Genomic DNA, 11,187 nt, shown 5'->3' on the forward strand with positions numbered 1-11,187 from the left:
AATGCATGGACATGTTCCTTCTGTCTGAAAAGGACAGGGCCCTGTATGTGAATATCTGTAGCTTCTAGCACATGTAAGTGAGCCACACTACAAGCCCGACTGATAATCTTAAATTGTTTGTCAATGTAAGTCTTGGCACAATCAGGATTGTTTAGCAAGTGTTGTTCAATCATGGAATCACGTCTAATGTTGGACACTATGGATGGAATTTTCCATTCCCGCTGGCGTCAGGTGTCATGGTGGGAGTGAGTGGGCAATATGGCAAGAAGGCCAAAAATCGGTTTCACGCCATCATGAAACCAGTTTGTGATCGTCTGCTCCACCTGTCAATGGTGAACAGCGTTTCCCAGCGCTGCACATCAGGAACACCATTTAAATACATCTGCGTATAATTATAAACCCTGCTCACCATAATCATTCTCCCATGCTGGATCATCCAGGCATGTCAGTGTGATTGCATGCCAACCTGTTTCACAACAGCCTTTAAAAGGCGTGCACCTGGCGAGCTGAACTTCAAGGGGAACTTGGAGGTGAGTGCACACTAATGATGTTCAGCGCTCGCGAGGGTCGCCCGTTCAACCTCAAGGAAGAGGCGCCACGCATTCAGACAAAGACAAAGGCAAGTCACTTTTACCCGGCTGGCTGACAGTGCAGTTGGTGGGGGCAACGCCATGCAGTCTGATGGAAGTGCACTAGCACATGCTGCGGTGGGGGAGGGAAGTGGCCACGCATTAGAGAAACCTTGCATAAATTGACCATTCCTCTGCAGCTGAGACAGTTCAGGCTCAGCCACACTGACGTGCATGGAGTTGGGCCTCTAGATTATCTGCCCACTCAAGCAACACAGAGGCATGAAAGTGCCACAAAACGCTTCTGAACTTTACACCTCTCGAGCACAGACTGCAAACTAATGAGCTTTCTAGAGGACTACAGAACAGTTGGATAGCACACGTTGTACAATCTCCTTACTAACGCTGGCCTTGGAGCAGTCACTGGTGGAGGCGCTCACAGCCCCTTGCAATGTCAGCATCCTGGTTTGGACCAGTCCCCTCCATGGTTCAAGCTAACAGCGCAGCCTTGCAGCACAGGGTAGGAGAATGCCTGCGCCTGAGCTGAGAGCACAGCATGCAGTCCAGTGGGCAAAGCTGCTGCCAATCGGTCAGGTGGTGCGGGGCAGAGGTGGGTGGGGTTTCAGGCAGCCATGCAGCGCACTAAACTCTGGCCATCCAAGTGGTGACCAGCACTCTCCAGAACGCTTTAAGGGGCCTTCAGACTTAACCAAGAGAGGTCCTTAATACACCCATGCTAACCCACACGTCTCTCTCTTTCATCTTGCAGGAGGGGTATCAGGAAAATGGAGCCTGGTGACCTAGCTGTATGCTTCATGGCTTACATGGGGTCATGCTGTGTGGTGGTGGTACCGCCCTTGGCCTGTGGAAATGGAGCTGTTGGCGTCACAGGAAGAGGGGATTCGGATGGGCTGGACACTCGCAGAGTCACCTGGGTGGATGGCCCCAGGGTGTGCACCTACTGATCTGCCTCCCTATAGGTGCACGAGGGCCCTTCACTGACTCCTTGAGGAGAAGGAGAAACTAGAGTGAGATCATGCTGCCCCGCACCCCCCTCACGTTGATGCTATTGGAGGCCAACTATGGCTTCAGCAATGGAGTTCAGCCCATGCAGCAGTGCAGGACCAATGCCCTGCACCAAGGTCACCATGGCAGCCGCCATCTTACCAGGGTTGACCTCAGTTTGTTAGCATGCCAGCTCTATCACCTCAGCCTGAAGGCAGACGGACTCCTCCATCATGCCTCGCAATCTGAGGAGTGCAGCAGACATTCCTTCCTGATGTTCCCGAGCTTGCCTTTGCCGCTCTAGCAACTATTTTTTGTATTCATTTTATGGGAAGTGGGCATCACTGGCAAGGCCAGCATTTATTGCCCATCTCTAATTGCCCTTGAGAAGGTACACCCACAGTGCTGTTAGGGAAGGAGTTTCCAGGATTTTGACCCAGCAACTGCGAAGGAACGTTGATATATTTCCAAGTCAGGACGGTGAGTGACTTGGAGGGGAACTTGCAGGTGGTGGTGTTCCCATCTATCTGCTGCCCATGTCCTTCTAGATGATAGTGGTCATGGGTTTGGAAGGTGCTGTCTAAGGAGCCTTGGTGAGTTTCTGCAGTGCATCTTGTAGATGGTGCACACTGCTGCTACTGTGCATGGTGGAGGGAGTGAATGTTTGTGGATGTGGTGCCAATCAAGTAGGCTGCTTTGTCCTGGATGATGTCAAGCTTCTTGAGTGTTGTGGGAGATGCAGTCATCCAGGCAAGTGGGGAGTATTCCATCACGCTCTTGATTTGTGCCTTGTAGATGGTGGACAGGTTTTGGGGAGCAGGAGGTGAGTTACTTGCTGCAAGATTCCTAGTCTCTGACCTGCTCTTGTAGCCACAGTGTTTATATGGCTAGTCCAGTTCAGTTTCTGGTCAATGGTAACCCCCAGGATGTTAATAGTGGGGGATTCAGTGATAATAATGCCATTGAAAGTCAAGGGGCGATTGTTAGATTCTCTCTTGTTGGAGATGGTCATTGCCTGGCACTCATGTGGCGCAAATGTTACTTGCCACTTGTCAGTCCAAGCCTGGATATTGTCCAGGTCTTGCTGCATTTGGACATGGAGTGCTTCAGTATCTGAGGATTCGTAAATGGTGCTGAACATTGTGCAATCATCAGGGAACATCCCCACTTCTGACCTTATGATGGAAGGAAGGTCAGTGATGAAGCAGCTGAAGATGGTCGGGCTGAGAACACTACCCTAAGGAATTCCTGCAGTGATGTCCTGGAACTGAGATGACTGACCTCCAACAACCACAACTGTCTTTATTTGTGCTAGGTATGAATCCAACCAGCGGAGAGTTTCCCCCCGATTCCCATTGACCCCAGTTTTGCTAGGGCTCCTTGATGCCACACTCAGTCTAATGCTGCCTTGATGTCAAGGGCAGTCACTCTCACCTCACCTGAGGTATGACCGAGTCCAGAGGCTCCTCGTCTGACTTGGACTCAGCAGATTTCTGGCACCCAGCAGCTTTCCTAGTGCTGGAGACCTGGGAAGTCCCTGCTGTCTTCTGCTGTGGATCAGACAATGCTATGTCCTCACCTGAGGCTACTGTAGAACTAGGCCCCACCGAGCCTAGTTGTTGGAGGGCGTGGGTGAGCGCTGTGACGGGTCTTCAATAAGGGTGTCATCAAATTCTGCTTCTGAGGTTCCTTTGGGGTTTGGCTCAAGGACGCAGACCCCTCTTGCTGCTTCCCAGATGTGCCTGTGAAAGCAAGGGGAGATAATTACTGCATGACAGGGGACTATGGAACAGGGGAACTGACTCACAGCATTGTTGTCCAATCGATGTTGCACCGCTGGATCCTCACTTGGTTGAGCACTGCCAACCTCACCATCAGCACAGGAATGGTCCAGATCATTGCCAGCCAGCTGGATGACTCTATTTTTAGGCATTCCTCCACCAGTCTGTGACTTCTCCCTTTTGTTGTGTGCCAACTTGTCCTCTTATGAATACAAGTGAAGAGATTGTAAGCAGGATGCCTGCCAGGCCAGAGAACAAGGATGCTTGGCATGTGTGTGGGTGGTAAGTGGTACCATGGATGGGATGAGGACACGATCCACAGGGCAGATGAAGGTGTGTGTGAGAGAGCGAATGGTGATGTCCCTTGCACTGGCAGTGAATGAGATCCCTGTAGATGTGTGATGGGTTTGTGAGCGTGTGAGTTGAGAGTGATGAGAAGAGTGACTTACCCTGGCGGAATGGACGTCATTCATCCTCCTTCGGCACTGGGCAGCTGTCCTCTTTTGCAGGGCGTTGGCGTTGACCACCACTGCCACCACCTCCCATGCTGGATTTGTCACCTTGCTTTCTGGCCTTGGCCCAGAGTGGGGGTAGAGGATATCGCGGCGAGCCTCCACTGTGTCCAGTAGGCCCTCAAGGGAGACGTCACTAAATCTCCAGGCAGCCTGTTTCCTCCCTTTGGCAGCCATCAGTTCCCAGCAGCTTCCTATCCCTTCAAGAGCACTAGCTCTTTGCAGGGCGGCTTTTAAATATGGTGCCGGGGTGACTGAAGGCCTGGGGTGATAGCGAGGAGAGTGAATCAGAGGCCGACCCGCCAGCGACCCGGCGTGTTCCCCGGGAATGAATTATTAATGAGGCGGGACACGCCAGGAGCGGGACGATGCAGCATGAAAAGCCACCATTTTTCTCGCCCGCTATCGCGCTTAGTTCAAATCTGGGACAATTGTGCCTTATGTTTTGAGTTTTGCAAGCGCAGGCTGGTTGGGTACAGTCAGTACTTCGTCTGTTGTGAACAGCTGAAGGAACGTGATGTTTGATATAATCTGCCAGTCTTTGGGATTACACCAAAGGCCCCTGCCTTTCCAAATTACCTTCAGCTACCATGAGATATCCCTTACACTGGCACCAGGTAGGCAACATAGTCACATCTCCCTGCTGAATTCTCATTCGTGGCTGCTACCTACTGTCCTTATTAGAGAATCACTGTCACATTTCTATCCTGCTCTTCTCTACCTGAGGCAGGGTGTAAACCATGGTGCCGTAGGCTACATTTGAGGGTGATGGAAGGATGGTGGTGGAGTCACTGGGGTAATAATCCAGAAGCCAAGGCTAATGCTCTGGAGACACTGGTTCAAATCCCACCATGGCAGCTGGTAGAATTTAAATTCAATTAATAAAATCTGAAGTTGAAAGTTAGTCTCAGTGATGGTGACCATGAAACTCTCGTTAATTGTTGTAAAAACCCATCTGGTTCACATCTACTGCCCTTACCTGGTTTGACCTACATGTGACTCCAGGCCCACAGTGATATAACGGCTCTCTAAAATGGTCTAGCAAGCCACTCAGTTCAAGGGCAAATAGGGATGATAAATAAATGCTGGCTTTGTCAGTGACACACACACATTTCATGAAAGAATAAATAATGAACTTATGAACCCCAGCAACTTGTACAGTTGAGTTCAGTTTTAATGACACCATATATGCCCAAATAAGTGGTGTTGCCTTGGAATCCCCTCCAGGCCCAATTCTTGCAAACATCTTTATTGGTTTCCACGAGAAACATGTCTTCGTGTCCCCAGACCATTAGCCTGACTCTCTGGATTATTACCCCAGTGACACTACCAGCTAACCTCCTACCCCTCGCACATTTCCAATACACCACCATCTAGATCGACAAGGGCAGCAGACACATGGGAACACCACCTCCTGGAACTTCTCCTCCAAATCACTCACCATCCTGACTTGGAAATATATCGCCGTTCCTTCACTGTTGCTGGGTCAAAATCTTGGAACTCCCTCTTCTACAGCACTCTGGGTGTACCTACACCACATGGACTGCAGCGATTCAAGAAGGCAGCTCACCACCACCTTCTCAAGGGCAACAAGGGAGAAGCAATAAATGCTGGCCCAGCCAGCAAAGCCCTCATCCCGTGAATGAATTTAAAAATTGATACATTTGTTATATTTGAATCAGCAGCTGTTACGTAAGAATTTCTTTACATGCCTTAAGGGCTCCATCCTGTGCTCAAATTCAACTTTGAAATGGAGCAGTCAAATGAAATCCCTCTCTTCAATGTGCTAGTTGAGAAATCTGCCAATGGGTTCAAGGCTTCAGGTGGAATGCCATTGACTCCTTCATCTAAAAGTCCAACAATGCAGCACTAGTTCAGGAACCTTACTGAACGGAGTACGGGTCAGAGATGGGGACTGCACCAAAGTGATGGCCTTAAACGATATGCAGGAATCCTGGAGTATGTAGAGCTTCAGCCATAGCTTTTTAACTCAAAGGCATGAGCACTCCCATCCAGCTAAGCTGACATTTAACATTCTGGGCTCACTTGATTTCTATTTCTTAATATTTAATATATATCTCAATACCTCAGTCATACTCTGCCCCATCCACCCCACCACCTTTTCCTAATCCATGAACTTCAAATTCTCTAACTCTTCCTTTGTAAGTAACTAACATTGGCAAACATGTCAATGAGACAAACTGTGCCATCGTTCTTTAGTCAGAGCTCCATCATCTCAAATTACTGGTGCATTTCTAACTTCCTACCCCTCTAAGGCTATAGCAAATGTCACCAATAACCAACTTTGGCCACCTCTCTCATTAACCCCTTAAGGGGAGGTGGTGGCACAGTGGTATTGTCACTGGACTAATACTCCAGAGACTCAGGATATTGCTCTGGGGACCTGGGTTTGAATCCCACTTGGAATTTGAATTCAACAAAAAAAATCTAATGATGACCACAAAACCATTGCCCATTGCTGTAAAAACCCATCTGGTTCACCCTGGAAGGAAATCTGCTGACCTTACCTGGCCTGGCCTACATGTGACTCTAGACCCTCCACAATGTGGTTGGCTCTTAAAATGCCCTCTGAACCAGGGCAGTCAGGGATGGGCAATAAATGCTGGCCTAGCCAGTGATGCCCACATCCTGTGAAAGAATTAAAATCCTCGTCTTTGTCATTTCCAAACCTGGTTACGCCAACATTCCCTCTCCACCACGCTCACACTCCATTCCGTTGAAGCTACAGGTGAGGCAAGGCGTAATCTCAATTCTCATCATATTCAAACAGGATGGTAATAATTGTCCAAACATAAATTCCACTGCCATGCTGCTGGCATTGAACCCCCTGCTCAGTGATTTTTGTTAGTGCAAACCAAAGCCAGGAAAAATGACCAGGCGCTTAAATCCTTTAAATTTATACACTTGTCTCTTCCATTGAATTTTTGCTGTCAATTTTATACAAAAAATCCCAGACATACGGAAGTGATGGTTTCTGTAAAGACCTGAGGGATGACAAGATTAGACAGTCGACGGAGTAGATAGGAAGAGACTGTTCTCATTGGTGGAAGGATCGAGGAGACGAGGGCACAGACTTAAGGTAATGGGCAAAAGAAACAATGGAGACATGAGGGAAAATATTTTCATGCAGTGAGTGTTTAGGGTCTAGAATGCACTGTCTGAGTGTGTGATGGAGGCAGGTTCAATTAAGGCATTCAAGAGTGAATTGGATTATTATCTTTAGAGGAAGAATGTAGAGTTACAGGGAGAAGGTTGGGGAGCGGCACTAGGTAAGTTGCTCCTTTGGAGACCCAGCATTAACAAGAAGGGCCAAATGGCCTCCATTTATTCTCTAACCATTCTGTGACAAGTTTCTTAAAATTATAAGATCTTACAGCTCAACGGGAGGCTTTTCATTCCATTGTGTCTGTGCTGGCTCTTTGAAAAAGCTATCCAATTAATCCTCTTGCTCTAGTGTTGTCCCCTTTAAGGAGACTGAAGTTTCACCATAGTGAATGCCAAAGAGAATGATGATAATGCCCTTTGTTATCCTGGTTTGGTCAAATGCTAGAATACTTGGCGATCCTTGGAGTAATGGAAAAAGAAACAATGCCCTCGAGTGGCTGAGTTGGGAAGTGTAGCTAGGGAGAATGAGGTCAAACTTCCACAGCAGTTCCTCCTGATCGCCCTCCAAATCTTCAGCAGAAACCCCAGAGAGTTTCTCCAGAGTTCCAGATGAAAACCAGATGGGTCTTTAAACGATGATCTGGTTGTTTCATGATCGTTATTTCAGGGACTGGTGAACCTTCAGAAACCTGTACAGATGTGAGATCGAGTGAGGCGAGGGCTGTTCACATTCCAAAATGGGTTGACCCAGAGTTTAAAGTAACCTCGCCTCGGAAAGCTTAGGCTTGCGCATGTGGAATAGACAGCCAAGTGGGCGAGGTGCTGGAGGACTGCTGGCACCTATGGAACTTCACCGCAAGAAAAGAGGGAAAAGGATAAATTTGTCAGTGGGAGTTGAGTGTATATTGTTTAAGGAAGTGGGGTTCTATTGTATTGCAACTGTATTGCATGGCATTCTAGAGGGAATTAGACTTGTTATCTGAAAAGAAAGAACGTGCAGGGTTACAGGGAGGTTATTCGGATAGCCGGTGCAGACAAGATGGGTCGAATGGCCTCCTTCTGCGCTGTAACAATTCTTTCAACAGTGCAACTTGCTGATAGAAACAGTCGACTGCAGCACCCCCTTCTGGTCATGCAAGTGCATTACACCACAGTGCTTATAGAAACTTCAGCTGCAGCACCATCTCCTGGTCTTATCAGCTCATTACATTACACCACGAACCTGGGCTGTAACTGCACCTTACAGTCCAAACGTCAGGCTTTACTGTCCTATATCAGCCGGAGTCCTTGGGTACCTTCATCTGTTGTCCTTCACCTGTACCCAATCACTGCCACAGACCTTACAAGATGTGTGTTCACAGCACCATTGCCCTTACAACAACAACTGGCATTTATTTTGCACCTTTAACACAATAACACGCCCCAAGGTGCAATCCTCAAGAACGTTTAACACTGAACCACATAAGGTGATATTATATCAGGTGAGGTAGATTTTTTAAGGAGCAACTTCAAATGAAGAAGTAGAGAGGATTAGGGAGGAAAATCCCGAGCTTAGGGCTTAGCCACCTGAGTGCAGCTGCCAATCATGGAATAATTAATGAAGAGTCATAAGGACTCGAAACATTAACCGTGTTCCTCTCTCAGATGCTGTCAGACCTGCTGAGTTTTTCCAGCTATTTTTGTTTTTGTTTGTGATGGAATAATTAAAATTGGGGATGCACAAGAGTCCAGAATTGGAGGAGCACAGAGGTCTCGGAGGGTTGTAGGAGTGAAATAGCCAAGGCTAAAGGTAGCAATGTCACGGATGAGGGCTTCAGCAGCAGATCAGTGAAAGCAGAGGCAGACACAGGCAGTGTTATCAAGAAGTCACATCTTGTTCTCTTTTCCCGATTCCTCTACCCCACCCTGTTTCAACTCTGTCTTTCCCCTCCTCGAATTTCTCCCCAAGATATCTTCCCTATTGACCTCCATTAGCCTCCACATTAAGAGGCATCAGTGTTCATCTCAATCTTCCTTGTTCTTTACCCTCCAAATTCACCACCGTCCTGTTCCTCCCTAAGCCATGGCCTAGATGCCATCTCCCCGGCCTTACAGTCTCACAAGGACTCTCCTCTCCTGTATAGCCAGGTCATGTTGACATCATCAGAGCAGGACTTGCACACAATAAAATGGACCCCGCGGGTGTCCTTATTGCCTGCTCGGTGGAGCCAGTTAAAATCTCAACTGGTGGCTCGAGGGTGGGTGAGTAACCTGTGGAATTTTAACTGTTTCCCCACCCAATTTCTGCCAGGCTAGTCAGATGAAAATTGTCCTACTCATGGGTGAGCCATAATTTCCTCCCACTAAGCATTGAAAAGCCATAGCCATCGCCTTTGGCCTGATCAGAAACTTCGGATTCATGCCATGAATTGTACCTCACCACCAGTCAATGTGTAATGCTGAACAAGATTGCTCTCAATTTTAGTATCTTATTTGACCTGGAGCTGAGATTCCAACCCAAGATCCCTTCCATTGTAGAGGCTGCTAACGCTCATCTCCATAACATCTCTATTTTAATCTTACTTTAGCCTTTTGTCACTGAAACACTGGTCCATGTCTTTGCCAGCCCTGGAATTGACTATTGCAATACCCTCCGAGCCAGTGCTTGGGCCCCAGCCCTTCACAACATATATCAATGATTTAGATGGGGTAACCAAATGTAATATTCCCAAGTTTTCTGACAACACGAAACTTGGTGGGAATGTGAGTGATGAGGAAGGTGTGAAGAGGCTTCAAGTCAATTTAGACAGGTTGAGTGAGTGGGTAAATACATGGCAGGTGCAGTATAATGTGAAGTTATCCACTTCAGTAGGAAAAACAGAATGGCAGAGTATTATTTAAATTGTGAGAGATCGGGAAATGGACAAAGGGACCTGGGTGTCCTTGTACACTGAAAGCAAGCACGCAGGTGCAGCAAGCAGTTAAGAAGGCAAATTGGCCTTCATTGCAAGAGGACTTGAGTACAGGAACAAGGATGTCTTACTGCAGCTGTGCAAGGCCTTGGTGAGACCACACCTGGAGTATTGTGTGCAGTTTTGGTCTCCTTACCTAAGAAAGGATATGCTTGTCAGAGACTGAGTGCAGTGAAGGTTCACCAGATTGATTCCTGGATTGTCGTATGAGGAGAGGTTAGGCCGTCTAGGGCTGTATTCACTGGAGTTTAGAAGAATGAGAGGGGATCTCATGGAAACGTATAAAATTCTGACAGGGCTAGACAGACAGGATGCAGGGATGATGTTTCCTCTGGATGGGGGGAGTCTAGAACAAGAGGTCACAGTCTCAGGATATGGGGTAGACCATTTAGGACTGAGATGAGGAGAAAATTCTTCACTCAGAGGGTGGTGAACCTGTGGAATTCTCTACCACAGAGGGCTGGGGAGGCCAAGTCACTGAATATATTTAAGAAGAAAATAGATAGATTTCTGGGGTATGGGGAGTGCAAGGGATGACGGCGTTGTGATAGAGGATCAGCCATGATCATATTGAAAGGCAGAGCAGGCCTACTCCTATTTTCCATGTTTCTATTTACATTACATTGGCTCTGCCTCCCCCCCCACCCCACCCCCGGCAAGAGTCCACCGGTTAGAAGTTAAGTCTCTGCGGAGCCTACACCACCCTCCCAGGCCGTGTTGTTGTGACTGCCACGCGGGGCTGGTGGTCTGAAGGTGGTTCGTGGGCTAGGTCCGTATCTCACAAGGTGCTCGAAGCATTCTTAGGATCTTCATCCCACATTGTGTGGTATCAAAGACCTGTGGTCTGGTGGGTACTAGTGAAGTGAGGGCTCTCCTGTTGTGTCGGAAAGTACCAGATGATGTCTGGACCAGGGTTTATCACCGGTGTTCTGTTCTGGTAAAGACTGCCTTACCATCACGGATCCAATTTCCCTGGCCTAGTGTTAAGGGTGGTAGTATCTTGACTGTATATCTGGAATTATACCACTGTTGTTGTTTCTCATGGAGACTCCTCTCCTTATTTCTCACCCTCATGTGGTCAGCAGGGGTAACAGTTTGGAGGTTCCTTGCGAGTAGGGGAACAAGCGTCTTTAGACATCAGCCCAATAGCAATTCAACTGGGGAGAATCCATTAGCTAGAGGCATGGCTCGATAATGCAGCAGGGCTGAATGCCAGTCGGGATTCTTAGACATCAGGGTCTTG

The sequence above is a fragment of the Carcharodon carcharias genome, chromosome 5 (assembly GCF_017639515.1).
Source record: "Carcharodon carcharias isolate sCarCar2 chromosome 5, sCarCar2.pri, whole genome shotgun sequence".
Lineage (NCBI taxonomy): Eukaryota > Metazoa > Chordata > Chondrichthyes > Lamniformes > Lamnidae > Carcharodon > Carcharodon carcharias.